The 20,249-nt window shown below is 35.3% G+C and overlaps 1 long non-coding RNA gene across 1 annotated transcript in view; it reads left to right on the forward strand.

The window, feature by feature from the left end:
• Positions 1 to 7,098, forward strand: part of LOC130239971 (uncharacterized) — a 31,565-nt gene extending 24,467 nt beyond the window's left edge. Inside the window, exons 2-3 of the long non-coding RNA XR_008838727.1 lie at positions 687 to 814; positions 7,039 to 7,098. This is a non-coding gene — a long non-coding RNA (uncharacterized LOC130239971). The remainder of the gene's footprint in view (positions 1 to 686; positions 815 to 7,038) is intronic.
• Positions 7,099 to 20,249: the final 13,151 nt, after the last annotated feature.

Genomic DNA, 20,249 nt, shown 5'->3' on the forward strand with positions numbered 1-20,249 from the left:
TGTTTCTTTTTGCGAGAAATTGCTTCTTGATTTATGATTTTTTTTAAAGATATTTGAACTAGAAACATCTAAATTAGAAAAGCTTTTTTTTAACGGTGTGTTTTTTGTTAAGTGTAATTTTACCAAAGCTATAGCACCACATTCTTGTTCTGTTTAACAACAATGAATGTTAAATTAAAGGACTGCAGTCAAGTGTTTAGAAGTGCATTTAGGTGAATCTGCGTATCATTTTCAGAGCCAATAGTGTGTATGTGTGTGTTTGCCCCTGCATGTTGTTCTGCAGCGCTGCGAGGAGTCTTGGGTTGCGGCCGCTCTGTGGCGTCACAGGCAATGAAGCTGTAATTTGGCTGTCTTTGATGTGCCGTGTGTTGCATTACCTGTAGACTGCAGTCGTCTCTCGCTCTGTTCATTTATCTGTCTCTTCTCTTCTTCCTGTCATTCTTTCCAGCTCCTTCTTCCTCGGCAGACAGAAGTCTTTGATGTCCTCTGTGGCGTGACCTGTAAAGCGGCCTACTTCTCTGCTCTATCCATCTCTTTCCTGCTCCTCTGTTGCTCTTTTTCTCATTTCTCGTAGCTTTGATGTTTTGTGTCATTACCTGGAGTTGTTTTAATTCACGTTGCTTCTCTCTGTCTGCTCCACACCACCTATAAGATGTAAAATGATGTGTAATTACTCTGTTTTGTAGGGCATAACGGAGACTGTGTGTGAGGGAGAGAGAGAATGATTGAGAAACAAAATGCCTCAGGGAGAAGTTTAGCGCTCTGAGGTTGATAGTTCATCGTTCAGAAGACTCCTGCACCAAAGGAAATTGAGGTGAGACATTTCAAATGAAATTAAATGTTTGGTAACATTGACATTTCAGCAAATCCCTCACTTAAATCCCTGTGAACTTAAATATTTACATATTAGGACACTGAGAAATTTCTTTACCAGTCACTTAAAGGTAAAGTTCACCCAAAAATGAAAATGACCACATCATTTGCTCTCCCTAGTGTAGTTTTAAACCTACAGGATATTTTAGGATATGTTGAACACAAAAGTAGATATGTAGAAAAAGGCTGGTCTTTGGTATTATTGACTTCCAGAGTAGGGAACAACTGGAACCAGCATTCTTCAAAATAGCTTATTGTGTTCAACATAAAAGAGAAAATCAAATATGTGAGTAAATGATTACAGAAATATATATTTTTTTAAAATAGACTCCTTTTACAACTCCCCTAGAATTAAACAGTTGAGTTTTACAATTTATGAATTCATTCAGCTTGGCTTAGCATAAATCATTGAATCGGATTAGACCATTAGCATCTCGCTCAAAAACAATTTCAAATACTCTCATTCTGGTATAACAATAAAGGAATTTTGGTGCCGTGCCGAAGCTACAGCAGGCACAGTGATCTTCTGCAGTGCCTGAAAATACTCCCAGCTATAGGTAACTATGTAACAACACTGCATAATATTATTATTATGTTCCTTTATTATAAATGAGATTATTGTCCCTAGCCTCATCTGTCTAGAAAAGTGCAACTTCTCATTTTCCATCAAACTTGGTGATTTCAACACGTTTCTAAACATAATAGTTTCAACAATTCATTTCTAATAACTGACTTATTTTATCTTTGCCGTGATGACAGTAAATAATATTTTACTACATATTTTTCAAGACACTTCTATACAGCTTAAAGTGACATTTAAAGGCTTAATTAGGTTAACTAGGTAGGTTATGGTAATTAGGCAAGTTAATTGTATAACGATGGTTTGTTCTGTAGACTATCGAAAAAAATTATAGCTTAAAGGGGCTAATAATATTGACCTTAAGATGGTTTTTAAAAAATTAAAAACCGTTTTTATTATAGCTGAAATAAAACAAATCAAACTTTCTCCAGAAGAAAAAATATTATCAGACATACTGTGACCACTTCCTTGCTCTGTGTTAAACATCATTTGGGAAATATTTAAAAAAGAAAAAAAAATTAAGGGGGGTTTAATAATTCTAATTTTACTGTAAATGCAGAAGTGTCAAGATTTAAATAGAATAAAAGAATAAAAATGTAAAATTTTCAATAAATTTTTTTTTATTTGCTAATGGTCTAATCCGATTCAATGTATGCTAAGCTAAGATAAAAGTGCTCCCATCAGATGCAGAGATTGGCTGAATGGATTTTAAAAAAATTATAAAACCCAACTGTTCAATTTAAAAATAAGCTTTTTTTAAGTGTTGCTTTGACATCCATCATCATTGTTATCTATTTCCATACCACTTTATAAAATGCAAATTGTCAAAGCCAATCAATGCATATTCAGTTCATTAGTTATATTAAGTGCCACACAGTTGTAGTTTTGCATTTGTTAGTTTGATGATGATTCAGTTCAGTAAGGCAGCTTTCATGAAGCCAACTAAGCAAGCCAAAAGCGACTGGCAATGGAACCAAAACTCCACCAATTGACAGTAATGGAGAACAAACCTTGGCTCAATTGGGGTCCGATCTTCCTCTGACAAAATATGATATACAATGACCTTTATCCCAACCTTTGGCCTTTAAGCACTACACAACAAGACTCACTGATGACCTCAGCCCAATTTCAAAGCACACAAAGACCCAAACAAACAGCAGACCGTTAATTTCCATGGCTCCATCATCAAAGTGAGATGAAGTCACCTGTTTCTGCACAATGAACAAGGTTATGACTAACTTGCATCATATATGACTTTCATGTGGCCCCTATTCCAGTCATACAACATTAAGGTGACTCTTCAAGTGCCTTTAATATTATTTAAACCAGAGAGTGTGTGTGTTTGCGCATGGCTCATGGATTCCAGACATAGCTAAGCTGCTGTCTTCCTCTGAGTCACCTGAATATTTGAGACGTCTGAGAAGGGGGAGTGGAGGAAATGACAGAGTCAAGGGGAAACTATTGTGGAGAAAGGGTCTGTGTTGCCGTCATGCTGTTGACCAGCCCATCATCCACAGTGAATTTCACATCTCCAAGGCTTAATCTTTGTAGAGAGTTTCCGTGAGTAACTTTTAGGTCACAATCAGAAATTTTTTCCAGGAGTCTGATAACTGTCGGCTATCTTAAGACGCAACAAAATTCATAGATTGTTGTGGTTACATTTGTGATTTATTTAAATCCACAGTTGAGTCAATAGAAAATCATTGCGTTATATTTTACTGCTGTACCATCTAATTCTGAAGTGAATTAAAAGTCTGTTCATGAATGTCTAAGTTTTACAGTTACTAAAATGTTTAAAGTAAACCATTAAGACAAATTTTTGACTGCACCTTGAAACCCTGATTTGATTCCAAATCAATATTAAATCAATCTAAAAATGTGTAAAAAGCATTTGTAGAAAAAATATTGATTGCATTATTTAAGGTCAGTTTACAAGATTTTTCACATCACTCTTTCTTCAGAATTTCCATAGGTTATTTGGTTTACTTTGTTAAAAGACAGGCTTAAGCTATGGATTAAAGGTAATCATATTTTTTAAATATGAGTCCCACATAAATTTATGAATTCTGAAATTATGAATTATGAAAGCAGTTTTATACTACCATTGTTGTAATCCCACTAGGAAGTTTTGTGCCCAGGGACGTAGCGAACATTTGAAAAGTGCGGGGGACAGCTGAATGAGATCCAAAATTTTACAATTATATGATTATTATTCACCTGTTTCTAAATGATCCGTCTTAAAAAGTGCTATACCCCTGATTGTGCACAATCAAATGCTGCTGAGGGGCATGCATATTAATGATCCCTTGAGTAATGTCACAATCAGTGATCGTTCCTATTGGCCTGTTGTTCATCAAGATTTTAGACTCATGGGATTTACATGAGAATAAGGGAAAAAATGGGCTTTAAGACTCACGCTATTGTCATTACCATGTACTGAACTGCTATTATTTATCTACACCTAGGTAAATCCAGACTGCCATTTTATGGCACCTTTTAAGTTGGACAGTTTGCGTTAAAGAGCAGGATGTTCTCACACAATAGTTATGTCCGTATGCTGACAATGAGAAATGTTGTTCAGGTAGATAACAACATGCCACTATGTTTCTGTCCATAGATGCAAATTCAGTTTATGCGCAAAACTGGAATATTGCATAAAAGACGTGCGAATAAGAAAGTGTTTTCGTCCACTGAGTCAAAAAGAACAGAATCGTGACTTCCTGATTAACTGGCGCCAAATATCCAAGTAAAAATGTAATTTGCTGCTATAGAAGAAGCCGTGTGACTCTTTTCTTTATTTAACAAATGACTTGCGCCTCAGAAGATGATGCCGACACTGAACGTGTGGTGGCGTTTGAAGGCTTGAGATGCTGAGCACAGACGCTCTTGACAGTTCTGGAGGTCATTAACTATAATAACACTAATACAGAAATGGTTGGGCGTTTCAGAATGACTAAAATAACATTTTAGATGTTTTACAATGTGCTCAGCCTTCTGCATTGGCCATTCACACACATTTTTGTCTTCACATGATGTCTTATAACATAATCCCATGACTTTTATTAATGCTCATATGTTCGGTAAAAGTGTTTGTATCACAGTTCATGTGCATTTTTTTCTTATCGAAAAAATGTTTTTCGATATTGAAAATATTGAAAATATGGGCATTTTCAAAATTGATGCACATCTTGGCATTTCCATCATCTGTTTTTTATGTGCATATCCAAAATGCTCATTAAAAATAAGTGGCTGCAAACACAGCTATAGATGCACATTCGGTACTGCTCTCTGTAGTTTTGGACCCCACTGGACATTCAGTGTACTTAAAATTAGGGTTGCACAATATATCGTTTCACCTTCGATATCGCAACGTGCAGATCCGCAATAGTCACAATGCAAGATCTGCAGTGTCAGTTCAGTTTTAGTTCATTCATCTATTAGGAAACTTGAGTGGGATTACAGTTGACCAGGAACTGCATTGTGGAGTCCCTGAGAAGTTTAACCTTAATAGAGTGACAGGTTTTCATTTGCTTGTTTACTTATTTTTAAAGTCCTATGACTGTAAGATTTCAAGTGAATTTTAGTGAAGTTTATTTAAAAACTAATTTCGAGAGGATCATGTGCTTATTATTGACCACGGCTGGTCCCACATTAGCGATCTCATGATTTGCCAATCAGATGAATCCAAAACACACATAAATAACCAGATTTCCTGACCTTAGTCATCTTCATCTTGAAGAATCCCTTCATCTACTCCTCACCCTTTTTCCTAGCATAATCCAGGGCGGCAGGGCGACTCAGTGGTTAACACTGTTGCCTCACAGCGAGAAAGTCGCTGGGTCAGTTGGCATTTCTGTGTGGAGTTTGCATGTTCTCCCCATGCTCACAAGGGTTTTCTTCAGGTACTCCGGTTTCCCCCCACAGTCCAAAAACATGAGGCATAAGTGAATTGAATAAACTAAATTGGCCATAGTATATTAATGTGAGAGTGTATGGGTTTTTCTTAGTTTTGGGTTACGGATATAAGGGCATCTGCTGCGTAAAACATATGCTGGAATAGCAATTGGTGGTTCATTCCACCGTGCCAACCCCTGATAAACAAAGGAATAAGCTGAAGGAAAATAAACAAATTAATGATTTTAGGAAGCTCTCGGGACCTACATGAGCTCAGGCTCTCCTCTCTACCGATGAAACGGAAGGGGGCACCGGGCTCGAGGATCTTCCGAGCTCAGGGCTCTCTTCTGGAACAGCATGAACACATTTTATTTATCAATCATCAGCTAAGTGTGAACTCTTAAAAACATGTTTGTATGAAAAATTATAACAGTTGTATTTTGTAGCTGAATACAGTTAGACTCTCCAGAAATGCTGTCTTTCATTTATTTAAAACATCTCTTCTTTTGTTTTTTTCTTTTTGTATTTAACAGATTAACTACGAAATCATCCCAATCAATTAAAAATGGTGATTTCTTTCCAAATTCCAGTTATTCAAGTCTTCTGGTGAACTATTATTATTGTAATGTATGTCGCAGAAAAAAAACTAAATGTGCAGCCCTACTGAAAACCATAAATATCTTTCACTGCCTTTAGTTTGAGGTTGAACTTGAATTGTTCAGTCAAACTCCTGCAGACTCCCCATAATTTGCACCCTGGATATCTTTTTCTTTTCTGTGTGTGTTATTGCAAACCTCTCTGTCAGACTTTCATCTCTGCTTTTTTGCAGACTTCCTTTATATTCTCTCTTCTCTCTTCTCTCTCTGTCTTTTTCTCTCTCTCTCTCTCTCTCTCTCTCTCTCTCTCTCTCTCTCTCTCTCTCTCTCTCTCTCTCTCTCTGATGCGGATGGTGCCGGAGGGTCTGTCTGGAGGCCTCGTGATGCCACACAGACTGAGGGGAGAGTTTCCGCTGTGGAGTTTGCGCTCTGAATCTGTAGGAAAGCCTCCACTGCTCGCGTCTTTATGACTGTAGTTAAATGTCCACCAAATGATCTCTCAGCCAGTAAAAATAGCTTTATGAAGATGTCTGGAGAAAGGCTTGGGCTTTTGAACGTAGTATTTTTGAGTGCCTGTCATTGCGTGAATCAGTTGTTTGTCGCTGAAATGCTGAACTATTCGTCTCCTAACTTTGTATATGTTGCATGTTTTGATGGAAGAATTGTTATGCCAGAAACAATAAGTCATAAAGTTCTGTACAGGAAAAGTAAACAATGTAGATCAACATAAAGTTCATGTGAAAGTACCACAAAAATATATAACCAGCCAACCATATTGTTAATTAAATGCTTGTCCAAAAAGATGTCTTTAATGGATTTTTAAATAGTTCAACAGAGCCCAGAGTTCTCCATGTTTAAGTGAAGTTTATTTATAAACAAATTTTGAGAGGATCGCATGCTTATGTTTGCTTGAGGCTGGTCCCGCATTATCCAATTTATGATTCACCAATCAGACGATTATTAAGCCACTATAAATATAGAATCCCCCTTTCCACCCCTACTTATCACTAGTCCTGTCCTGTCTAGAATGTTGTGCTCTGCTCGAGTTTTCTTTGGTCAAACACTCATAGTTTCTGTTTGTTTCGTCTTTTGTAGCAGCGCCGTTTTCGGTTGGGGCTGGGATCGAAACATGCATATGACGCATGTGAGTGCACGGTAAGTGTTTTCATTTATCATGTGCTTGTGCCTTGCGTTCTGTTTGTGGTTTGTGTTGGCGTTGTCTAAGCTCGTGGCTCAGTGTTTACATTGTGGCCACGGGCTTTAGTGTTGTTTTTCATGTGTTTAATGAGTTTTCTCATTGGCTGTGTGTTCTAGTCTCGTTTTACGTGAGCACATGGCTTGTGTTGTTTCTTTGTGTAATTTGCTATCTGGTCTATTGTTTAGTCCCACCCTCCTTGTTAACCTATTATTAGTTTATTATGTTTACCAGTTTGTTTGTTAATTATTTCTCCTCATAACTCCCACTTGTCTACTGTTCTGTGCCAATTCGCCATCGTTTATTCTATCTAGTCCTGTTCCAGCCCTGATCCCTGCCAGCCTGCCCAGTCCAGTTTGTTTGTTTATTTGTGTTTTAGTTATGTTTCACCCCTCATGGTAGTTTTTGTTGCTTTTTGTTTTATTTTCTAATTAATAAGTCCATTTTTTTTTTGTCTGCATTTGAGTCCTCGCTCCTTTCCCCACACCAACATGAAACTTTTTATTGCAATGTAAAAAATATAATGACAAAAAGTCTTAGACAACAAATATTTTCAACTTTATTAAGTTAATCAAGTTTCAATAACATTTTTTAAGTTATAAAAAGTGTAACTTGGTATTTTGAATGAGTTTTATTGATGTAAGTTGAGAACTAGAAAAATTAATTTGATTCAACTAAAAAATTTAAGGCAGCAAAAATGTATTTAACTGTGTGGATAGGAAGTTGAGGTAGAATAAATCAGTTTTTATTTGGACATGTTCATTTGAAAACATCATTATCATCTTTTAATTTGATAACTTTTTAACCATTGATTAATTTATTTACAGTATTATGAGGCCATGTGCAACAGTGTGACAACCTTTTGTTTAGTGTGTTTTTATTATTATTGTGTGTAGGGTTGGGTGATGTCGACCAATTTGGCATTGTACGATGTCTAATGTGAAACATTGCAATGGACGATGGCATCGTCCTCATAGGCGGCGGTGAATTAATTATTTATGAATAATTAAATAATTCATAACGAAATAATAATTTGTAGCCTACTACCTGACCCGCATGGTCTTTGTTTTACTCCTAACCAAATCATGAATAAATAAATTTACACACAAATAAATAGTTACACACAAATCACCACCTGTCAAATGAATAGGCAGAGTGATCTGTGTCCTTATAATGATGTCGACAAACTTGGTTGGTAATTAAACGTGCACAACCAACGGTATCTGAGGTTTTCGCTAAAATTACTAAGTACAAACATGAAAGTGAAAGATTGAAGCAATGTACTGATAGATTACATGATAGATTCAAAAGAATGAAGAGTCGTTAGATAGAGACAAGATTAATTAAAATCACATTTAACAACTATAGTGAGACGCGATCCAGCGGTACATCCTTTATAAACTGTCCCACGTGCACTGCTCTATGGGGTTTTGTGCTCAAAGCACCCGCTGACTGCTTGAGCTCAGACATGTGCGTATGCTGCAGCGCGTGGGTGTGTGGTCATGTGATGTGCGTTTTCAGAAGGGCTTTTTTAGAACTGCTGTATGAAACGCCTGTGTGGACGTGGATCGTTTTCGTTCTAAAATGCCATTATAAAACTAAGGCACATTAGTGTAAATGGGACCTGTATGTAGTTTTCGCAAGCGGGTTGCTGCTGTGACGGGGGTGGGGTGGGGCGGAGGATCCCGTTGCCGGCTCAGCATTGTGATGTCTATCGGCCATTGGCGATGGACTATAGCATCGTCTATCGACCCAACCCTAATTGTATGCCATTCCAGCATTATGGATGTGACATTTGCAGTAAAAACTCAAACATTACATTAAATTGACACATCTGTTTATATTCTCCAAAACAACTAACCACAAAGTTATAGGATCAGAAAAAATCAATCTGTAAAATTTTTTTTATATTTTAAATGAGGAAAATAAACATGCGATTTGGATGTGACAAAAAAAGTTTGCGAGTTTACAGTATACAGCATACATTGTAAAAATTCTGTCAATTAATCTGCACAACCCAAAAGAAGCAATGCTAATCAAACAGATATGACATTTTTGCATTTATGAGGAAAAAGTGTTGTTATGGATGTGACACTTTTCCATTATGGATATAACAGCTGTGAAATTGCCACTTGTGTGATTTTGCCAAATTAAATATAATAGTTTGAAACACTTTTATACATTTATGAGTATATTTAAAGTACTGTAAAATACTTGCTTACACAAAAATGTAGAAATGGTTTCTCTATTTTGGCGAAAAGTATATATATATTTTTTTTATGGCAAGGTTGACATTTGCATGGAATTGCTCGTGTGTTATTTGTGTTGTGTATTTACTATTGCTATATTATAATGACACAACTACTAAAAATACTTGATGCATGCAATCTGGATACAATATATACAGTACTGTGCATAATATAGAAAGTAGACTATATAGCTAGATGAATCGACACGTCAGATAACTTCTGTTGGGATAAATATGTCAAAATATTTTCTATTGTCTGTCAGCATAACTTCACAAATATAAAGAATATATTTGTGTTAAAATTAAACAACAGATTAAATTTGCTACCTGTTTTCTTATGGTCATAAACATACAGGCCCCTTACTGCTTATGGATTAAAGCCACTTAATTGTAAATACTCTTAATTCATATTTCTTCAGTTAAAAATGTCAACAATGCACATATTGCACATAAACCACCTAGATGTATATAATTCAGAATTTTTATTGTTTACTTTATTTTCCACTTATTTAGATGTCATTCTGCGTTGTTGTGTTATGCATCCATGTACTATATGTATTCTGAGCTCCTGAAAAAAGTCCACAAAAAAAATCCTTGTGTGTTTGCGCACACTTGGAAAATAAAGCTCATTCTGATTCTAAATCTGACCTGTAAGGAATAAGTAAACACACTAAAATAATATTTAAAGATTAAAATTTTCTCTATGCCAAATGCTTTAAGAATTGAAGTAAAAAGTAAAAATGTATGATGGTCAGTTTTTTGGACAAAATATATACATTTAAACAGGATAAATAAAGGAAATGAAACTGAAATTTAAGATGTATAACAATTTTAAGAAAGTTAAAAGCTCAACCGGGTTAAGACTTTGCCATTTATTAGTCCTTAAACAATCAGTTGTACGTTTCTATTCTGTTTTTGTTTTCATTTGACTCCGCTGACACAATTAATGAATCCCTGCCGTTGATCTCAATTACACAAGGCCACCGAAATGACGACAAATTAGCTGCAGGCCGCTTAACACAAAGCGAGAGAGCGAGGCATGTGAAATCCATTATCATGAGCTCTCTGTGGTTTGTCCTGTGAGGAGTCTGGCTGCTCTCTCTTCCATTATCGCTATGATGAAACGTCTTTCAACTTTCCCAGATCCCAAATCACTCGTGCTGCCTTCCTTCACAGATTCTTTCCTCTTTCTTATTTGGCTTCCCTAATTGTGAGGTTTCCTCAAATCCTCCTACTTTCATTGGATGTCTCTTAAGGGATCAATAAAACATTTGCATTCTATTATTGTGTGAATTACACAGATCGTGGCTGATTTAAACACATCCCAGAGCTTTAGTCGACAGTTCTGCTTCATCTGAAAAAGAAATCACATGGCTGCAAATGTGATCAATAGTCTAAGATTAGATTTAATCAAAAATGCTGGGTTGCCATAAACCAAACGTTGGGTCAAATATGGACAAACCCAATGTTGGGTGAATTTTTTAATTAAATTGAAATGGCACTCCAGTGGTTGTGTATGTCTATATTTTATCCAACACCAATTCATAACAACCACGCATTTTTTAGAGCATACAATATGAAATATTGGCTGATTTTCTTTTTTTATTATTCTCCTAGTAGGTTCCTTAATATTAAAACAACATTATAAAAACAATTCAAGAGTTCACAGATATTAGCTATTGCTTGATGCTATTAGCAGGCTTGGTATGCTGTCCCGGGAGAGAACTCCGAGCTCTGAGATAATTGAGGTCAATTAACATGAAGGGGGTATGAGATCAAGTAGGCCTCGAGAGCTCCCTCTGGTAAACGGAGGATTAGGAGGAATTGGGGTGGAAGGGGGATTCTTCCAAAATGAAGATAAGGCAGTAGGGTGAAATAGGTCTATTTTTTTTGTTGGCTTGAATCAATCTGAATGAACTATTGCTGATTACAGATGAGAGACCACCCACAATCTATAACAGGGATCACCAAACTTGTTCCTGGAGGTCCAGTCTCCTGCAGATTTTAGCTCCAACCCTAATCAAACACACCTGAACAAGCTAATCAAGGTCTTACGGGTATACTTGAAACACCCAAGCAGGTGTGTTGAGGAAAGTTGGAACTAAACCCTAGCAGGGCCTCCAGGAATGAGATTGGTGACCCCCGATTAATAATATGACTTGCTTCTCTCGAAATTAGTTTGTAAAATTTCACTTAAAAAAACACAACAAAAATACAAATTATTTGATATCAATTTTCTTCATTTCAAAACAAAATCATATTGACATCTAACACCAAAGCATCAAAAAACACGTTAAAAATCAATTTACGAACTCTCCTGTACTTGGTTTGATGCCAGTGTTAAATGTCAGTTTGATGTTATTTTGGCATTAAAGTACATTGTTAAAAATATATGTCAAAAAGTCATGACGAGCATCACGGTGGTGCAATGGGTAGCATGATCGCCTCACAGCAAGAAGGTTGCTGGTTCAAGCTCTGGCTGGGTCAATTGGTATTACTGTGTGGGTCCTCTACATGTTTGCGTGAGTTTTCTCCGGGTTCTCCGGTTTCCCCCAAGGTCCAAAGACATGCGGTATAGGTGAATTGAATAAACAAAATTGGCCGTAGTGTATGTGTGTGAATGCAACCGTGTATGGGTGTTTCCCAGTGTTGGGTTGTGGCTGGAAGGGCAGCCGACGCATAAAACATGCTGGATAAGTTGGTGGGCCATTCCACTGTGGCAACCTCTGATTAAAAAAGGGACAAAGCTGAAAAGAAAATGAATGAATGAAGTCATGACAACAAATGTTTTTGTTACTTTAACTTAATTTAATAAATTAGTCAGGTTTTAACTCATTTTTTTTTATCTGTAGTGGATAGAACATTGTAGAGAATTGACAGGTAATCATTGGTAGCAGAGTGAGGGGAAGGATCAGCATAGGACCTCAATCTGGGAATCGAACTCGGGTCACCACGAGCGCATTGGTGCAATATGGCGGTGCACTTAACCACAAGTTACTTTGATGCAACAAAAAAATCAAAGTGAGGACGATTTATTTTTTACAGAGTAGTTTACATGCATTAGGCATACAAAATCCAAATGGAATCTTTCAGATGAATGATACATTTCTTATATTATACTATTTTTGTGATTATAATTTTTCTGGTCAAAAGGTATCAATATATAGATGCCAAATGGACGTCAGTGTTTTGACATCAAATCAATTTGGATTTTTTATGTGTTTTGTTAGAGCGACACCGTGGCTCAGTCGTTAGCACTGTTGCCTCACAGCAAGAAGGTTGCTGGTTTGAGTCCCGGCTGGGTCAGTTGTCTTTTCTGTGTTTGCATGTTCTCCCCGTGTTGGCGTGGGTTTTTCGAGTGCTCCGGTTTCCCTCACAGTCCAAAGACGTGTGCTATAGGTGAATTGAATAAACTAAATTGACCATAGTGTATGTGTGTGTGTGAATGTGAGCGTGAATGTGTATGGATTTGTTCCAGTACTGGGTTGCAGCTGGAAGTGCATCCGCTGTGTACAGTAAATCAAATGCTGGAATAGTTGGTGGTTCATTCCACTGTGGCGTCCCCTGATGAATAAAGGGACTAAGCTGAAGGAAAATGAATAAAGGATGTGTTTTGTTAATTTAGAATAGTTTCAGAGTAATTTTCAGAATGGTTTCAAGTGTTTGATTCATTTTTTAATTATAACTTACCACTTAAAATTTAAGTTTAGTTAATTTTTTTTATTTAAAAATCATTATTCTGAAAGGTTAAAAAAGTAAAGGCAGACTTTTACACACAATGCATGAGATGAGGTGCTATTCATGTCAGAGTTGCATTAAGAAGTTTAATATTTATAGGGATAAAAATGAAATCATCCAAAAATGAAAATACCATTTATTCACCCCTCATTTGTTCATAACCTGTTTGAGTTTCTTTCTTCGTTCTTTCTTTGAATTTTTTCTGCTAGAAGTTAATGGTTAGAGGTTTCCATCAAAATATCTATTTTTGTGTGTGTTCAACAAAAGATGGAAACTCCTAAAGGTTGATAACCACTTCAGGGAAAGTAAATATTAAGTAAATTAAAATTTTGGGGTAAACTATCCCTTTATTGTAGAGAATTTTTTAAATCTCAACCCCCAAAACTAATATGTGACGTAAGCAAGCAGTTGTAATGTAAATCCGGGTATGCCGGGAATGTTCAGAGCTCCTGCTTAATGTTTGGCACAATGATCAGGTTGTTCTGATGGCTGGACGCGACACAGACGGCACTGATGCTGCATTGTTGTACAGAGTTAAGCATCAGTCCGTTTTTTTGCCAGGGGTCATGACGGTCCGCTTACAACACACTGGCGAAGGGACATGTGCGTGACAGGAAATGATCACTGACTTTTCAAAGAGAAAGTTCAAGTCACACTACTTAGAGATGAAAGGAAGGAGGCTCATATGGAGGCAGGTGATTCTGTCCTTGTGGAAGCACTTTTTCTAGATAAGTGGATTGTCTGGTGTCAGTTTTGGGGCAGATGTTTTTTTTGAAGGGCTAAATTCTGAACGGTTTCTCCCAGATAAAAGTGAGGTGTGGTCAGATTTGCGAAAAAAAATTCAGAAAATGTCCATTGTCTATTGTAAATATTGTAGCGACGCTTGAAGAACGCCTCGCACAGAAGGCAGCTTTGTGTACTTCAGTGTAGTAAATGTGTGTAACCAACATGAACCCAGTGTTAAATCACAGAAAAATTGTTATTTGTATCTAATTCTATTGTATTGACTGGATTGAGTCTGCAATAATAATAGCTAAACATTAGTAAAAGCTGTAATTGCGTAATTTCACGTGATTTTTTTTTTTCCTTCAGTGAAATTTCTCTAGAAAAAAGGTCAGTCTCTCCTGTCAATAATGAAGCCATTTATGAAAGACAGCTCTCTTGCATGCTTTCAACCCATGTGAAAAAAATACTATAGTAATTTATAGTGAATTACCAGTGTTTCCTCTAGGATGTTTTCCAGCTGTGGCAGCAGACTCTGTTGGGCCTTTTACACAGATCTACCTACTACGTGTGGCGTTATTTCATTGACAAATGTCGTGAGCGCAGTATTACAAGTCGAGATAGCATTCATGTAATACGAGCATGTGAATCTCTGTGCTCGAGTGCCGATTTCCTCTGTTGGTGCACAAAACTTCTTGGCGGTGTTTACTTCAATAATGCCACTAATTCCATTTCTGTTTAGTTTAGTTATGACTTTAGTCAGATTAAGGTAATCAAAAATCACAGTTTGGAGTTTATGTTGGCCTACAGTTCAAAATTCATGTTTAACTGAATAAAAAGTTAGTAAACACATGTACATCTTATTGAATATAATTTATTTTCATCAGCAATTATCAAAGTAGAACAGTTTCTCAAGCAGTTTGTGATGTATTTTGGAAACCGGAGTTGAGCCCCTGGTCTAATGCACCACCTGGCTTATATTTAGTCATTATTTGGGTAGCACACATATTCTGAATGCCTTTGGCAGAATTCAAATGAGCCATTTTAATCTAGACCAATCTAGATTAATTCCAAGATTATAGTGAGATTAATCTAGATTAAAAAAATGATCTATGCCCACCTATAATATATATAGATTTTACTTTTATAAATGTATTTACCTGGTTTTATTTTGCTCCCAATTTAGCATTTTTGTCCATTTTACCCACTGTAAATGTTCTGGATTTGTCCTAGTTTTTTTAACCTGCTATATGTTGTTTGCATTACTTTATGTTCCAGAAGAAAACAATAAAAAACTGAATTACAACAAGCACACGTGATCTCATTTATGTGCTGCTGTTATTTTGGAAAACTGCACTCGTGCTTGTAAAAGTGATATTTTTGCTTGCATAACTTTCATAATTATATGGTAATTATATTTGCATTTTAATAGGCTTCACTCAGTCAATGCTTTTGGACTTGCATGAGTGACATTTGATAATGTCAGCTCTTAAAACAACAATTAATGCAAAATATAATCATAAAAGATAAATATTACACAGCATGTACTGTGATGTTGGATGATGTCTGTCAAATATTTTAATGTTAATACTCAACTGAGGGCTTCTGAGTTATATATGTTTCACTAATAATGTAAAAGTTATTGTCTTGTAAATGGCACTTGCGCGTAATGAGCTGTTATCAGATTGTCTATAAAGTGTAAATGTTGTTTTTAATGATGTGTTAACTGGAAAGGGTGTTACTGATTAAAATGAGAAGCACATGCTGTTGATGTGGTGGTGCAGCAGGTTATATAAACATGAAGAACACTGTAAGAGGAGGTAAACATCACTGACGTCATGTGGAAAACTGATTGCCCTGAATTGACTTAATGATTCTTAGTTTATTATTTTGAAATCAAAAGTCAGAACTTATAGTTTTTCATGTACTTTCTGTTTACAAATAACTTTCTCTTCAAAATGTTATTTACTACATCTACCAATTATTGTTATTATCAATCAGGGATGTATCGATTTTTGCCCTTGAGTCTGAGTCATTTGATTTTTGAGTATCTACACATATATATATATATATATATATATATATATATATATATATATATATATATATATATATATATATATATATATATATATATATATATATATATACATACATACACACATATATATACATACATACATACATACACACACATATCTATCTATCTATATATATATATATATATATATATATATATATATATATATATATATATATATATATATATATATATATATATATATATATATATATATACATATATATATATATATATATATATATATATATATATATATATACATATATATATATATATATATATATACATACATACACACATATATATACATACATACATACATACACACACATATCTATCTATCTATCTATATATATATATATATATATATATATATATATATATATATATATATATATATATATATATATATATATATATATATATATATAGATTAAGCTTGATAGAAGTGTCTTGAAAAATATTGTTTACAGTCATCATGGCAAATATAAAATAAACCAGTTATTAGAAATGAGTTATTAAAACTGTTATGTTTACAAATGTGATGAAAAAAATCTTCTCTCTGTTAAACAGAAATTGGGGAAAAAAAATAATTCAATAATTCTAATAATTCAGGGGGGCTAATAATTCTGACTTCAACTGTATATATTCGAGTCCTGATCAGGAGTAGAATAAATTATTTTTTAAATCATTCTCAGTTCATTATTATTTTGATATCACAACCCAACTTTTTACAAATGTTTTTCCCACTAGATATTTTCAGATTAAGATGTTATTTATATTACGATATCTTAATCTTCCATTGAACTTTCATTGGAATTGCAGGTTTCAGTGGATTTATGTGCTTTTGTTATTTTCTTATTAAAATTGTAAATATGTATTTATTTATAGCTCTGTTTTTTTAAGTTCAGTTGTAATAATTTCAGTAATAATTTCAGTACTTCACTTAAACCCATTTCACTCATTATATTCATAAAACATGTAAACATGACTTATACCATTAATGAGACCTGAGAATTGAGAATTGTTGAGATTGAGAATTGTTAAAAGTATTTTAACTCAATAAAAGAAATAGCTCACATCATTTGGGTTTGGAATATTTTCCTAAAGAATATACAGCGGGGAAAATGCGTATTGAACACGTCATATTTATGTTGGAAATAATATTTCTAATGGAGTTGTTGACATTGAATTGAACCATATTTTAGTAAAAACCCAAACAAGAAAACATAAAAAAAAAGAAAGAAAGTACTGAACTACTGAAATGTATTTAATACTTTATATGAAAAGGCTTGTTTTGGTAATGGCAGCTTAAAGATGCCTCTCATATGGAGAATGAAGTCACGTGAATTGATAAGGTGTGATTTTTGTGTAAACAGTTTTTTTTTCTGTGGGTCTCGTCTGTCAGATCTGACCTTTATTTAGTATTTTCTATTGGATGCAAGTCAGGGATTGGCGGGGACATTCTACAGCTTGATTTTCTTTCTATGAAACCATTTGCGAGTTTCCTTGTCTGTGTTTTGGATCATTGTCTTGCTGAAGTGTTCACCCTTATTCCCTTTTCATCATCCTGTTAATGTAGATGTTGGACTGAAGCAGCTAATATTCATTTACAATGACGAAGGGCAAAGGGTTGCTGCAATATATTGACTTTTTGGCTTCGCAAAATTAAACCTGATTTTGATCGTATCTTATCCCTGTAGTAACTTTAACATTCTCAGTTTATTTTCCAATCTCTCTCCAATATCATGTTGTTTAAAGAGAAACAATTGAGAGCTTAAAGACAAGCTACATTGATTTGTAAACTTCATTTTTCTTTGATTGTTAATTCTACTGTCTGATCCGTCCACAGTCAGTTTGCTGTAAACGAGCCGCATTGATTGAATCAGGACATTAGCTCTATTAGTGAGCCAGTCATTGCTGTTTGATTGGCCTGGTGGGATGGGGTCGCTGCGGCTCCGCTGTGTGATCCCGCAGGGTCAAAAGGGCAGGATTTCAATGAAAACTTTAAATAACTGCCAGGCTCTGTCATTATGAAGTATTACTGGCCCGGGCTGCAGTAATGACTACATCTCCTGCATGAGCCTCAGACAGTGCTGGCCTTTAATACAAGTTGTGTAATTACACCGCTGTGCTAACAATCACATCCGCCATACAAACGGGGAAATCATCCTGTAAGTGTGTATCAAAAACATGAGCATATTACCTGTTTTCTGCCCTCTTTAAAAAGGTTATCTGCCTTACTTTGATCATTAGATGATTATAAATGACTGCATTTCCGAGGCATAAGTTGGATTAGTGCACAAAGAAATCCAGTTAATTTTCTCCTGTATTGTTTTATGTATTTATTATTAGTATGTTTTATTATTATATTATATTATATTATATTATATTATATTATATTATATTATATTATATTATATTATATTATATTATATTATATTATATTATATTATATTATATTATATTATCATTCATTCATTCTCTTTTTGGCTCAGTCCCTTAATTAATCTGGGGTCGCCACAGCGGAATGAACCGCCAATTTATCCACCATATGTTTTATGCAGCGGATGCCCTTCCAACTGCAACCCATCACTGGGAAAACCCATACACTCTTGCATTCACACTCATACACTACGGACAATTTAGCTTATTCAATTCACCTCTACTGCATGTCTTTGGACTGTGGGGGAAACCGGAGCACCCATATGGGAACCCATAAGGAAACCCATATGAACACGGGGAGAACATGTAAACTCCACACAGAAATGCCAACTGACCCAGCCGAGGCTCGAACCAGCAACCTTGCTGTGAGGCGACAGCACTACCTACTGCACCACTGTGTCGCCCCAGTGCTGCCCATTGCACCGCCTTGTATAGATTTATTTATAATATATTTGTTTAAAATCTATGTTACTTGCATTAATTTAAATGGTTATTTTCTTCTTTTTTTATTTATAGGGACCTTAGTTATTGCTCAGTTTATATTATAAATAAAAAATGTTAAGTAATATCTTTTAAAATTTTTATTTTTGTATTTTTATACAATATTTGAAAAAAAAAATAATAATAATGGTAGGGATTTTAAATCTAAAGTTAGCATCTAAAGCTAAACGTGTTTTTATTCACATAAAGCATTTATGCAGTGCCCAAAAATGAGTAGTCAAGTCAGTTTCCTTTTTTATGTTAGTTTCACCGTTCTCAGTTTGTTTTCAATGCAGCTTTAGGCTTTACTGAAGATCATGCCTTAATACCCTGCTGATCCAGCCAAAGAGGATTGTGGGTAGAAAAAAAAAAAACATTTCAAGCCCTCTACCAAAAGCTGTGTGTCTAATCAAAAGTCATTTGTCATATGATAATAAGGCTTATGCTATAGCCATTTTATCAAGTGATACATGTTTTTATTTATTTATTTATTTATTTATTTTGCGAACACTTCTTTTACTTGAAACATATTCCTGATAAGCCTATGTATTTTGTTTGCATAACATTGCACAATTATATGGTCCATTGTGTTTTATTATTCCCTGTGTTTTTTCGCTGCTCTCCACAACCCTGTCAGAAGCGATCTGGGACAGATTGTTGGTTCTCTGTCCGCCAGTTGAGTAGTTGGAATGGAGCAGAGCGGGAGCCATAAGTGCCGCTCTGAGACTCAACGGCAGTGGATTAAAGAGAGCCTGAGCCAGAAAAGCATTCGAGCCAAAGTTTCTCGGCATGTTTCTGAGAGCTGCGGTCGGCCCAACCAGCCGTCCAGCTCCACTTCACATTAGCAGGAGTGACTGATGTGCTCAGTTTTCTGACACGATGCTTATTTCTCAGGCATGGGCTTTTTTTGAGATTGGAGATCGCTTCGGCTGTCATCGCTATGGGTTTAACTTCACTATTTAAAATGTGGGAAACGCATGATGTCAAGTCTTCGATATCTTTGGGTTTGGCGAAGACTTTATCTCTGCTGTCTGACGGTTGACGGCAAGATGGGTAGAAATTAGTTATGGCTTGGGGCACTGAAAGTGACATAAATGCCTTGGATATTTAAAATGTGGTGGACAAAACATGCCCCAGATATTAAAGGAGACCTATTATGCAAAAATCACTTTCATAAGGGCTTTAAACACAGTTGTGTGGCAACAGTGTGCGAACATAGCCAGCCTCTAATGTAAAAATGTATTCATTTTATTTTTTATAATCATTATATATCATATATATTTATAATAATTTTTTATAATGCTCCCCCCATTAGTGATGATCTCTCCCTCATTAGCATAAGATGTTAGTCTTGTTTTTTGAATCTGCCACTTAGGCATTTGTAGCTCCGCCCT

Source organism: Danio aesculapii, chromosome 13 (genome assembly GCF_903798145.1).
Source record: "Danio aesculapii chromosome 13, fDanAes4.1, whole genome shotgun sequence".
Classification (NCBI taxonomy): domain Eukaryota; kingdom Metazoa; phylum Chordata; class Actinopteri; order Cypriniformes; family Danionidae; genus Danio; species Danio aesculapii.